Below are 13,945 nucleotides of genomic sequence, written 5' to 3'. Positions count from 1 at the left end.
GACATCATCGCTAGAAGATGGGAGGTGCCAGACCGGACCGCGACACCCATCGGACCGCACCGCACCCGGGTGAGTATAATATAACTCGTTTTTCTTATCTTTCAGGTTACATCGGGGGCTTATCTACAGCATTACAGAATGCTGTAGATAAGCTCCTGATGGCGGTGACCGCATCTCATATGGCAAAAATGAGGTGACAGATTCCCTTTAATGTGTGATTGCTGAGGGCGTGGTGCAGAAGTGGAGTTTTTCCAAGAAAGGGCAGAGGAACTTTAAAATGTTCGCATGGTGGAGGCGGAGCTAGGGTGAAGGCAGAACTGGGGGTGGAGCCTGGGTGGAGTCTCGGGGGGCCCGTAAATTTTGCCAGTATGGGGCCCCGAAATTCCTAGTGGCAGCCCTGTTCTGCATTAGATGTAGTTGGTGCAGCATAGTACAGTGATATCAGGCCATTGTAAGGCTGTGTGTCCACGTTACATTTTTTTAAGCGTTTCCGCAGTGTTTGTGCCGGCTCAGACGCTGCAGAAACGCTTAAAAGATGCTTCAATTTAATTTGTATGCTTTTTTGGCTTTTTGTGCCAATGCATGCGTTTTTAACCGCTCAGGAATTGCTTAGCGGCTAAAAACGCAGCATGCTCATTAATTTCCGCATTGCTGAGCCTTTTTAGCCTTCCCCAATGTTCCCAGAAAACGTGCGTCAAAAAACGCATCAAAAACGCGCGGCTTTTTTGCAAAAAATGCGCAAGAAACACGCGGAAAAAAGACGCGTTTTCTGGGAAGGGGATCAGTTTCCTGAGCATTTAAAAAAGCTAATGTGGGCACATAGCCTAACACTATAATGTTTCTAGTTTGTCTCAAACACAGAAAATCAGCAATCCAAAGACCAATCTAGCAGTCCACTACCCCACAGTCACCATTGAGTGGACTGGATACATCACTCTCTATATATAGAAATCAGAGGCGTAGCTAGGCTAGGGGTTCAGCCAGGTACAGACTGGGACTGATATTCAGCCCTGACATTGGCAATCATACAGGCCCATGTTATTCCCATCCCCAAGCACCCGATGGGATATATTACTAATATTACCTTGGATGGAGGAAAACAATATTTACTACATTACCAACATTATTAATGATTCCCATGACCTGCTGGGATAAGTGCTGGATTTTTGGTGACTTTATGCTCCATCACAACTCTTAACAGTATGGGTGTCTAGAGACCACCAATTCTGTTAACAATGTAGCAGCCAAAGCAGCCCACGACCAGACAGGCCCTTCTAGCATTTGCCAGAGTTGCCAAATGGCCAGTCCGGCCCTGGGTTCAGCTCAGGGGTGACAAAACATCTGAGTAGACACATCATTGGTGCAACCTGCACGGCTGCACATGGGCGCAAGAGGTAAGGGGGCCCATTTCTACCTCCAAAAAAGGGGCAATTTTGCATTTTTAGGAGCTCTTGGGCTGCAAAGGGATCATATATTTTTCTTGCACAGGGGACCTTTCTGTCTGTGTCTGCCTGTGGCCCCTAGTCAGATAATCATGATTATAACTATGGTGGTATAAGGGAACCTCAGGAGATGACCGCACTGTTATTGAAAATAAGTCTTTACCAAGACCAGCACTGATATTACCGCCTTATGGTGACATATAGTGGTAGATACCTGTCCTGCAGAACATATAAGAGATTGCAGCACAGTTATATACAGTATAGTGACTTACAGCTGACTTCCTTCTGATGGAATCATTCACTTTTTCCGTCTTTTCCATCTGGCCCAGAACGACATGTCGACTTCTCCAGCCAGGACTCATCTGCAGAGAATACAACAAAGACACATCTGACTTTTTACATTTCCTGCACCGTTCACATGTAGAATCATGAAATCCTAGATTGTTTGAGTTGGAAGGGACCTCCAGGGTCATCGTGTCCAACCCCCTGCTCAATGCAGCAATGCAGGACTCACTAAACCACCTCAGACAGATGTCTGTCCAGCCTCTGTGTGAGCAATTCCATTGAATGAGAACTCACCACCTCTCGTGGAAGCCTGTTCCACTCATTGATCACCCTCACGGTCAAAAAGTTTTTTCTAATATCTAATGTGTCTCTTCTCCCTTTCAGTTTCATCCAATTGCTTCTCGTGTTTCCATGTGCAAATGTGTTCCCAACCTGCATAAACTCCTCATCTTGCTGATACCCCAATACTGAGCCACTGCTGCCGTATGTGTCCCTATTACTGCACCTGCTGTGTGGTAGAAAAACAGAGCTCCTCTTACTGCCCCACATAGTAATGCCACAACTGTACCCCTTACATCGTAATAATGCCTCCGCTGTGCTCTCTAGATGGTAAAATTTCCTGCTAGAACATATTAATTTCCTGTGCATGTGCCCTCCAAATTTTGTCCCTAGAAAGTAATAATACTCCATGTGCAAGTGCAACTTTGATGGTCACAATACTCTGAGTGCCCCTATAATAATAATGTTTAAGTGCCCACTTAACATTTAATAATGTTCCCTGAGTTCCCTATGTATAATTCCGCTATATGCAGTGTGCTGGGCCCACAGCTCCCCTATACACCATATAATGATCCCACATCTCCCCCATATACAGTATGATAATCCCACAGCTCCCCTATACACAGAATGATGGGCCCACAGCTCCCATCATACTTTATGATGTCACCCAGAGTTCTGTACATATAATGATGTCTCCACTGCTCCTCCAATACACAGTATAATCGTTAATAGCGTTCCGACATCGGGCGGCGCCTGCACTGAGAGCCTCTTTACCGGGAGGAAATTAACTTTATTCCTCCTGGCAGCCTTGCTCTTCCAGTCATAAGGGTGGCGCTGGCACGGTTTCAGTCACTGCTCTGTGTATAGAGAGTGGCGGCTGTAACCTCACCCCGGAACTGACTGACAGCCGCCTCAGCACCGTCTGCCACCTGGTAGTTACCCTACTGGTGGCCCTATAAATAATAATACTTCTTAAATGCCCACTTAATATTTAACTGGGCCCCCTATGTACAGTAGTAATGGCCCCAGCATCGCTGATGTGAGCAGGGGGGGCGTGTGATGATTCGGCTTCTCCCAATTATCTTCTATTGAGAGAAGTCAAACTAATCTAGTCGAAACGTGCAAATAGCAAACGTGGTCGCATGACCGCCTGATCGCAGCAGTGGTCTTGCGGTCTCATGATGGCAGGCGCACCCCATCATGATTTTGCTGTCTGTAGTCTCAGAGTGACTGCAAACAATTATCCCGAGCCTTTAGTAACTTTATAATAATAATAAATAGCTTATAATTAAATTATTAAATAGAATGCGGCTCCTGGTTACTGTTTGGTTTTTTAGTTAGGGGGAAGACAGACGGCCGTATTTCTCGTGCAAAGATCTCATCGCAATCCTCAGACTCACAGTCAGTTCTCCACACCTGAGTGTGACAGCTGCATAGTAATCCATCACGCTCATGTCAGGAGTGGTACCGGCCAGTCCGAGGATTGTGGTGCGATCCTCACATCAGAAAAACGGCCGTTTGTTTGTGACCCTGTTATACCTTGTTATACTAATACTGAAATATTAATCTATAATTAAAGTATTAACGAGCTCACAAGTAAAAAAAAGTGAGCCCCTGCATGTGACTGGGCCCGGTTCAACGGCCCCCTCTGCCCCCCCAGTAGCTATGCTACTGATAGAAATATCTCCACCAAAGATACAATAATTGCTATATAGATACAGAAATATAAACAAATTCATTACATAGATAATGGAACAAAACCAAGCTTACCACACATACTGGGAACAGAAACCAGCTCACATCATAGATACAGGAACAAGCTTACTAGATAGGTAAGGGAACAAAACTAAGCTTACCACACATTCTTGGAACAGAAACCAGCTCACTTCACAGATACAGGAACAAAAACCAGCTTACCACGTAAATACAGGAGCAGAACTGAGCTTGGTACATAAGTATGGGAACACATCCAAGCACTACATACTATACTAGGTGAGAGATTCTAGCCTGTCAATCCACTCGGGAAAGTAACAGAGGGTGCAAAAGGTTCTATCAGTCTTGGTGCAGACTCCGTGCTGCTGTTTGGTGTTTTCTAAATGGTAAAAGTAAAATACCTGGAGGAATGGGGTGAGGACAAAAATTAATGTAAACACATCAAGTATTCAACGCATGGTATGCAGAGGAGAAATAGACTACATGTGGGAATATGAGTGAGGAGTATGTTGCAGCTCTTGTTGGAAGAGAGTGTCTAGTATAAGTCATTACCTGAATGCTTGTGGAAGAGGAACCTCGGTGATCCAGCTCATGTGTTTGCAAGCTGCGTCATGAGGAAAAGCACTGTGTGTTTGGGCCATCTGCGCGGTTCATATGGCATTCATACCCGGACGTACGGGTATCGTGTGTCGCCGCCGCGTCAGCAGGTCACGTGGTTCCATTGCATCACCACGTCACGTCATCACAGGACCTGTATGCTGCACTGAGCATGCATGGGTTTCTGTGCTGATGCGCCGATGGGCGTGAATCGGTCCAAAACTACATTGGCTGCATTGTGAGTGTCAGGGAACAGTGGCACGTATTGCGGAATAACAATATAAAGCTATCTAAATGTAAATATAAGGACATATTGCCAATATTCTAATGTGCGGATTATACTTGCGCTGTTGTGTGGTCTATAAAATGTATACTAGCCACATGGGCTACAAGTAAGATGCGTCATTGACAGGCTAGACTCTCTCATCTATATCCTCCACAGGATATCCTTGTATCCTTTCACGGTATCCAGTGTTATGTGAACCAGTGTGACCTTCACATCTGTATCCTTCTCTTATTTTTTGATGATAGTCCACTCTCATAAAGTTATATTGCGAGCATTTCTTCATTCCATTCTCGTTATATTTCTTAACCATCTCACATCGTTCTCCTATCTCTGGACAGGCGTAAATGGGCTCATGCAATAATGTTGAATTGTGACATTCGATTCTTCTCACCGGTTAATATGGTGTATACTGAAATGTTTTTGGTTACTTGTGAATATATGTTAACCAATGTGTCAGTATGTTTTGACAATTTACTATTTTCCCCTGTTCCCCTTTTTTTCTTTCCTGTATATCCATACCTTTTCATTTAGTTCTGATGAAGGTCCCTAGTCGGACTGAAAACGTTCAACAGTAATGAATGCTGATTAAAATAAAAAGAAACCTAACTCTCAAATTGATTTTCCGTCTGACTGCCAAGTTTATTTGACATTGCATTTATACGGGTTGGACACCCTACATGAGCACCACACACTTCACTTCAAGAGTGCCGTATATTATTTTGTACTGTGATCCAAACATTGTAACGTGCCCTTATATAATGCTCCATATGGTATAATGAGCCCCATATATTGCTCCATATGTAATTAGCCCCATATAATGTTCCATACAGTATAAGATGGGCCCCAAATAATGCTCCAGTATATGATTGGCACCATATATTGCTCCATATATAATGGACCCCATATAATGTTCCGCACAGTATATGATGGGCCCCATATATTGCTCCATATGTAATGGCCCCATATAATGTTCCATGCAGTATATGATGGGCCCCTGTTGTGAATTCTCTCTCTGGTTTCCCTCTGGTGATTACTGAAGGTAGTGGAGCTGGTCAGATTGACAGAGGGGTTGCGAGTTCTCTTTCTGGGCTCCCTCTGGTGGTTACTGGAGGTAGTGGAGCTGATCTGATTGACACAGGCTTGCCACCTGATAATGAGGAAGACGATTGGAGATCTGGGGTTTCTGATTGGGATTTAAGACAGCTGACTCCCTCTATCCCTGCTGGTGATTTTCTTCCTGTGCCTTCTGAGGTCTGATGTCTCCTGCTCTTTCCCTGCATGGTTCAGCTAAGTGGTTCATTTGCTATTCTGTTTGCATTTGATCTGGTTTTGTATATCTCTGCTTTGTGTGGGTCAGCCAGCTCCGGCTGGGGCTGTGCTGAATCACCGCCCATATGTTACTGCATGTGCCAGTTTGTTTAGTCCCCTGTTATATTGGTCTCTTTTTGCTTTACTAAATGGAATGGTGATGCCCTAGCAGCTCTCTTTCGGAAGGGTCTGGCAGAAACCGTAAAAGATGTTATGGTGGGATTTCCTGTCCCCTCTGGTCTTGACGACTCTATGTCATTGGCTATTCAAATTGATCGGCATTTACATGGACGTAAAGCTACACGAGAGGCGTTGCCGCCTTTCGAACGAACTTCTGAACCCATGCAATGCGATAGGGTTTTGTCTAGGGCGCAACGTCAGGAGTTTAGAAGGCGTAATAAGTTGTGTTTTTTCTGTGGGGACGCCTCTCATACTATTGCTGTCTGCCCTAAACGAGAAAAGTGTTTTGCTCACACATTTTCAGTGGGCAGTGTACAGCCTAAGTTCCTTTTGGCGATTACCCTGATCTGCTCCTTATCTACATTTTCTGCTAAGGTTGTTGATTCAGGAGCAGCTTTGAATCTGATGGATTTGCTAAACGTTGTGGTTTTCCCATGATACCCCTGCAGACTCCTATCCCTTTGAAGGGTATTGATGCTACTCCTTTGGTGGAGAATAAACCCCAGTTTTGGACCCAGGTGATAATGCGGGTCTCCCCGCACCACCAAGAAAATTGTAAATTTTTGGTGTTGCACAATTTGCATGATACTATTGTTCTGGGTTTCCCTTGGTTGCAAACTAATAATCCTGTTTTAGATTGGAAATCTGTGTCTGTGGTGAGTTGGGGTTGTCAATGTGTTCTTAGTGACACTCCTGTTTTCTCCACCTCTCCCCAGTCTCATGATATTCCTGACTATTTGGCTGATTTTTCTGATGTATTCAGTGAGAGTAAGTCTGCGTCTTTACCTCCTCATAGGAGTTATGACTGTGCAATTGAGTTGATGCACAGGTGTAAATTTCCCAAGGGTCGGCTTTTCAACTTATCGGTACCTGAACATGATGCTATGCTATCTTATATCAAGGAGTCATTGGAGAAGGGTCATATTAGACCATCCTCTTCACCTTGAGGTCCAGGATTTTTTTTGTGGCCAAGAAAGATGGTTCATTAAGGCCATGTATTGACTATCGTTCCCTTAACAAAATCACTGTTAAATATCAGTACCTGTTACCCCTGATTTCTGATTTTTTTTCCAGAGTTAAAAGCACCTGTTGGTTTACCAAGCTTGACCTCAGGGGGGCGTATAATCTTATTCACATCAAGCACGGGGATGAATGGAAGACGGCATTTAATACTCCGGATGTTAGGCGTCGGATTTCTTGCTCTGCACAGCAGGAATCCAGAGCTGTACATTCAGCGGTCTCCCATTCAGCTCCGACCACTCAGGGCCCTGCTCAGCAATCACGGCGAGCCAGGCGTGCTGCTCAGACTTGTTCTGTGAGCCTGGATGTTGCTGCCACCTCTGGTGCAGCAGGGAACCGCTCCAGAGGCTAAGTCCTCGTGCCGTGCTACTGGGCATGCCCGCAACTTGACCTCTAACTGGAGAGCAGAGGTCACGTGCTCAGGTCCTGCGTCGGATCTGATTGGTTCCTTCCAGGGTACTGTAAGGTCCCGGAAGCGCATGGCTATAAAAAGCCCGCATGGCGGCTCGGCCATGCAATAGTGTAGCATATTATGCTGTGTGTGTATGGTGATGGATGCATGGACTGGTGACTGACTTATTAAGAAACCCCTTCCCTCTGATAATACGAATGGTGACAGAGTGTTGGTTAGTCAGCGCCAGATTGTGGCAAGCTACACGCCACTGTGCCTCCTGCACTGCACACTAGCGTCCAACGGTGTCCGGCCTTCCAGCACCGTCGTGCAGCGGCTGTAGTTACTGCCGCGCTGCGGTAGCAGCGTCCATTGGCGGTTGCGGCTGCAACGCCACTCGCTGGTCATCCTGTGAGGCTAACAGGGACAGCGTCCTTACATTCTTTATTGTAAGGCGACTCTGTGTCTTAACAGAGCCGCTTTTAGCGTTCGGGTGACGTTAACCCGTGCGCAGTACTTTACCTTTTGGTGCATCTGCCATTGTCCAGCAGCGGTCTTACCATCTACCGCACGGTGGACCCCGGGCGGCGAACGCACCTCCTATTATTTATATCTTGTGCGTTCCGCCGACCCTAACATTACACTAGCGCCAGGGTCTGGCTGGTAATAGCAGACGTGCAGCAGTTGCAGCGCTATATTCGGCAGCTGGAGAGCAGGTTGGCGGCTATTGAGAGCGCCAACTCAGCCGCGAATACTGCACTAGCTGCTGCTCAGACAGTTACTGAGGCTGTCACACGTGTGCCCGCACTTGTGCCCACGCCGACAATTACTCGCCTCCTGCTTCCCGACAAGTTTTCGGGTGATAGCGCCACCTGTAGGGGATTCGTGAGCCAGTGCTCAATTCAGCTCGAGTTACTGGCTGCACGGTTTCCTACAGAGCGGGCTAAGGTGGGCTTTATTGTGTCACTCTTGTCTGGCCGGGCATTACAGTGGGCTACACTGCTGTGGGAACGTGATGATCCTGTGGTTCAGGGTGCTGCTCAATTCCTCGCGGCCCTGAAGCAGATCTTTTTGGGACCACGGATCACACTCGACACCTCTCTTCAACTTCTGTCCCTAACACGGGTCACCCTCGGTCAGCCTTTATGCCGTCCGGTTCCGGACATTGGCTTCCGAATTAGAGTGGCCGGACAAAGCATTAGTCCCGGTGTTTTGGAGAGGGTTGGCTGGGCATGTAAAAGATGCTCTAGCTAGTAGAGAAGTTCCCACAAGTCTGGAGGAATTGATTGCAGTTTCCACCCGCATTGACCTCCGGTTTACGGAGCGTGGGCTGGAACGTGCACAATCCAGATGAAGGGTTAATTTGGCTCCCACTTTCACCGAGCCGCTGAGATATCCTGCACAGGAGCTCGTACCCTCTGAACCTATGGAGGTGTCTCGCACCAACTCCAAGCCACCACCGGTGCGAAGCTATGTACGTTGCTATCAGTGCCGACAATTTGGTCACTCGGCTAGCACGTGTCCTTTGCGGGCGAAAAAAACGCCTACGTCCTGTGGTCATAGGAGGTGGTCAGTCCAACATGAAACCCTTCTCACCCAAACCGGTATTCCGGGGTACCTTAGACATTGGTCCCTTCACCTGGGAGGCAGAGGTTATCGTGGATTTCGGGGCCGAAGGGAATTTTATGTCCTCAACCTTCGCCCAGAAACACGCTATCCCTCAGGTGTTGCTGCCTCAGCCACTGACCATCATGGTGGTTAATGGGGCGCATTTGCCCACTCAGGTAACCCATCAGATAGTTCCACTCGGGCTTTCTATCTCTCCCTCCCATCGAGAGATCTTGTCCCTGCTCATTTTGCATGATGGTATTGACCAGGTGCTACTTGGTCTTCCCTGGCTCCGTTGCCACTCTCCTTATATCGAGTGGGTATCAGGGAAAATACTGGCTTGGAGCAAGGATTGTGAGGGAAGGTGTCTGAAGTGCAGTCTTCAGGTGGCTTCCACTGAAGTGCCTGCGGATCTCTCCGCGCTTCCTAAATCCTACCATCAGTACGCGGACGTCTTCTCCAAAAAATCTGCGGAGACGCTCCCGCCACACCGCCCATATGATTGCCCGATAGACCTCATGCCAGGCACAGAACCTCCTAGGGGTTGGGTGTATCCCCTATCACTCCCCGAAACTGAAGCTATGTCACAATATATCCAGGAGAACCTGGCTAGAGGTTTTATCAGGAAGTCGGTGTCGCTGGCTGGTGCAGGGTTCTTTTTCGTTCAGAAGAAGAGCGGAGAGTTACGTCCCTGCATTGATTACAGAGGTCTCAATGCCATAACAGTAAAGAACAAATACCCTCTTCTACTGATCTCTGAACTGTTTGACAGGTTGCGAGGGGCCCGGATCTTTACAAAACTAGATCTACGGGGGGCATACAACCTGATCCGCATTCGCGAGGGAGACGAGTGGAAGACAGCCTTTTATACCAGGGATGGCCACTATGAATATCTGGTCATGCCCTTTGGCCTTTGTAATGCGCCAGCTGTCTTCCAAGATTTCGTCAACGACATCTTCCGCGACATGCTCTCTACTTCGGAGGTGGTCTATCTGGATGACATACTCATCTTCTCGCCAGATTTGACTACTCACCGGAGAGACGTATGCAGGGTCTTCGACCGTCTACGGGCGAACTCTCTATACGCCAAGCTGGAGAAATGTCAGTTTGAGCAGGAGTCCTTGCCGTTCCTGGGCTACATCATCTTGGCCCAGGGATTGGCTATGGATCCAGCCAAACTACAAGCGGTGATGGACTGGCAGGAACCCCATTCACTCAAAGCGGTGCAGCGCTTCTTAGGGTTCGTAAATTATTACCGCCAGTTTATACCGCACTTCTCCACATTGGTGGCTCCTTTGGTTGCTCTCACCAAGAAAGGAGCTAATCCTAATGCTTGGTCTGAACAGGTCTCCAAGGCCTTCTTGTCTATCATATCCCACTTTGCTGGCACTCCCATCCTACATCGTCCCGATCTGAACAAGCCATTTATACTGGAGGTAGATGCCTCTTCCGTCGGTGCAGGAGCAGTCCTCTTCCAGAAGGATGCTCAAGGTCGGAAGTATCCATGCGTCTTCTCAAAGATCTCACCGGCGGAGAAGAATTACTCCATCGGTGACAGGGAGCTGCTGGCCATGAAGTTGGCCTTTTCTGAGTGGAGACATCTCCTGGAGGGGGCTCGGTTTCCCTTCCAGGTATACACGGACCACAAAAATCTGGTCTACTTGCAGACGGCCCAGCGCCTGAACTCTCGTCAGGCTAGGTGGTCGCTCTTCTTTTCCCGCTTCCGCTGCACCCTGCATTATCTCTCCGGAGAGAAGAACGTCCGTGCGAATGCTCTTTCACGCTCGGTGGTTTCGGCAGAAGAGGGAGAGGCTGAGCCTCGGCTTATTCTCCCGCCGGAGAGTTTTACGACCGTGGCTCCAGTTTCACTTGACTCAGTGCCACCGGGCAAGACCTTGGTGCTTCCTCAGCTGCGGCCTGAGGTCCTCGCCTGGGCACACGCCTCCAGGGTGGGTGGTCATTTTGGTAATAAACGGACCACCGAACTCCTGGCAAGGTCATATTGGTGGCCGCATATGGCTCGAGATGTCAGGGAATATGTGCAAGCATGCGTCTCGTGTGCTCGGAACAGACCCTCTAGACAGAGGCCGGCGGGGCTGTTATATCCCTTGGCAGTGGCGGATAGACCGTGGGAGATGGTTGGCATGGATTTCATAGTTGGCCTGCCCAAGTCTGGTGTCAGTACGGTCATCTGGGTTGTCACCGACCATTTTTCCAAAATGGTGCATCTGGTGCCACTCGCACGCTTGCCTTCCGCTCGTGGTCTTGCCACTTTGTTCATTAAGCACATATTCCGTTTGCATGGCATGCCGGACAAAATCGTGAGTGACCGAGGGACCCAGTTTGCGTCTCGGTTTTGGAGGGAGCTCTGCAGCTTACTCAGCATCGAGCTAAATTTGTCCTCCGCTTATCATCCCGAGACGAATGGCTTGGTCGAGAGAGCCAATCAGACCTTGGTCACCTACTTACGGCATTTTGTCTCTGCCAGGCAGGATGACTGGGCATCCTTGCTACCTTGGGCTGAATTTGCCCTAAACAATGCGGTGGCTGACTCCACTGGTCAGACACCCTTCCTCCTAAACTACGGCCAACATCCACGCGTCCCTGTCCCGATGCCAGTGTCCTCCACTGACTCCAGGGTGGCAGACTGGGCAGTGGAGGCTCGGGACATTTGGGATCGCACTCAGGATGCTATCCGTGCGTCTAAGGAAAGGATGAGGGCGTCCGCCGACACGCATCGGCGACCCGCTCCAAGCTTCTCCCCTGGCGACATGGTGTGGCTCTCCACCCGAAATATCAAACTGCGGGTCGAGTCCCCCAAGTTCGCGCCGCGTTACATTGGACCTTTCAAGGTCCTCGAGCAAATTAGCTCGGTGGTCTATCGCCTGGCTCTTCCTCCACATTTAGCCATTTCGGACGTGTTTCATGTGTCGCTCCTCAAACCAGTTCACATGGCCCGGTTTTCTGAGTCATCGGCCGGGTCGTCAGACTTATCGTCTGACGAGTTTGAGGTTAATGCCATCGTAGGGCGCAGGTTTGTCCGTGGCAAAAAATTTTATTTAGTGGATTGGAAGGGTCATGGGCCCAATGCTCGAACCTGGGAGCCGGTGGAAAACATCCACGCACCGCTCCTGATTGCGGCTTTTGAGCGCAGTGAGGCGCAGAGGGGGGGTAATGTTAGGCGTCGGATTTCTGGCTCTGCACAGCAGGAATCCAGAGCCGTACATTCAGCGGTCTCCCATTCCGCTCAGGGCCCTGCTCAGCAATCACGGCGAGCCAGGCGTGCTGCTCAGACTTGTTCTGTGAGCCTTGTTGTTGCTGCCACCTCTGGTGCAGCAATGGTAGCGCAACCTGCTCAGCAGGGAACCGCTCCAGAGGCTAAGTCCTCGTGCCGTGCTACTGGGCATGCCCGCAACTTGACCTCTAACTGGAGAGCAGAGGTCACGTGCTCAGGTCCTGTGTCGGATCTGATTGGTTCCTTCCAGGGTACTGGAAGGTCCCGGAAGCGCATGGCTATAAAAAGCCCGCATGGCGGCTCGGCCATGCAATAGTGTAGCATATTATGCTGTGTGTGTATGGTGATGGATGCATGGACTGGTGACTGACTTATTAAGAAACCCCTTCCCTCTGATAATACGAACGGTGACAGAGTGTTGGTTAGTCAGCACCAGATTGTGGCAAGCTACACGCTACCGTGCCTCCTGCACTGCAGACTAGCGTCCGACGGTGTCCGGCCTTCCGGCGCCATCGTGCAACGGCTATAGTTACTGCCGCCCTGCGGTAGCAGCATCCATTGGTGGTTGCGGCTGCAACGCCACTCGCTGGTCATCCTCTGAGGCTAACAGGGCCAACGTCCTTACTTTCTTTATTGTAAGGCGACTCTGTGTCTTAACAGAGCCGCTTTTAGTGTTCGGGTGACGTTAACCCGAGCGCAGTACTTTACCTTTTGGTGCATCTGCCATTGTCCAGCAGCGGTCTTACCATCTACCGCACGGTGGACCCCGGGCGGCGAACGCACCTCCTATTATTTATATCTGGTGCGTTCCGCCGACCCTACCACCGGAGGGACATTTTGAGTACCTGGTGATGCCTTTTGGGCTCACAAATGCCCCTTCTGTCTTCCAGTCTTTTTTGAACAATATTTTCCGGGACTTTGTGGATAAGTTTTTGACCATTTATCTGGATGATATTTTGATCTTTTCCAGTGATTGGGATTCTCGTGTGGAACATGTCCGGACTGTGTTCTGTATTTTGAGGGAAAATTCTCTGTATGTTAAGGGATCGAAGTGCCTCTTTGGTGTACAGAGGATTTCATTTTTGGGATTCATTTTGTCCCCGTTTGCTACTGAAATGGACCCGGCCAAGATACAGGCCATTTATGATTGGGTTTAACCCACTTCTTTGAAGGCTCTCCAGAAATTTTTGGGTTTTGCTAATTTCTACCGTAAATTTATAAGTAATTTTTTTGGTATTGTTAAACCACTGACTGATTTGACCAAAAAGGGCGCTGATGTGGTGAATTGGTCTCCAGAGGCAGTTTTGGCATTTCAGGAGCTTAAGCGGAGATTCACTTCTGCTCCAGTTCTACGGCAACCTGATGCCTCACTCCTGTCATGATCCATGCTGGATCATGACAGATATAAAGCACAGGTAACCTTTTTTTTTTTCCTAAGCTGTGCTTAAGGTGGGTTTTTGGCCCCGGTGGCCATTAGGATTATTGCACCGTGGTGTTGTTTGTTCTAAGTTTGCCCCCGGTGGTGGTGAGCGTCATTGCACTCTTGTTTCTTCAGTTAAGTGCACATGATTATAATACAGGTGTGATTGCTGGCTCTGCTA

The sequence above is a fragment of the Dendrobates tinctorius genome, unplaced genomic scaffold (assembly GCF_039654945.1).
Source record: "Dendrobates tinctorius isolate UK_male_01 unplaced genomic scaffold, ASM3965494v1 ptg000029l, whole genome shotgun sequence".
Taxonomy (NCBI): domain Eukaryota; kingdom Metazoa; phylum Chordata; class Amphibia; order Anura; family Dendrobatidae; genus Dendrobates; species Dendrobates tinctorius.
Note: the sequence above shows the minus strand (reverse complement) of the source record.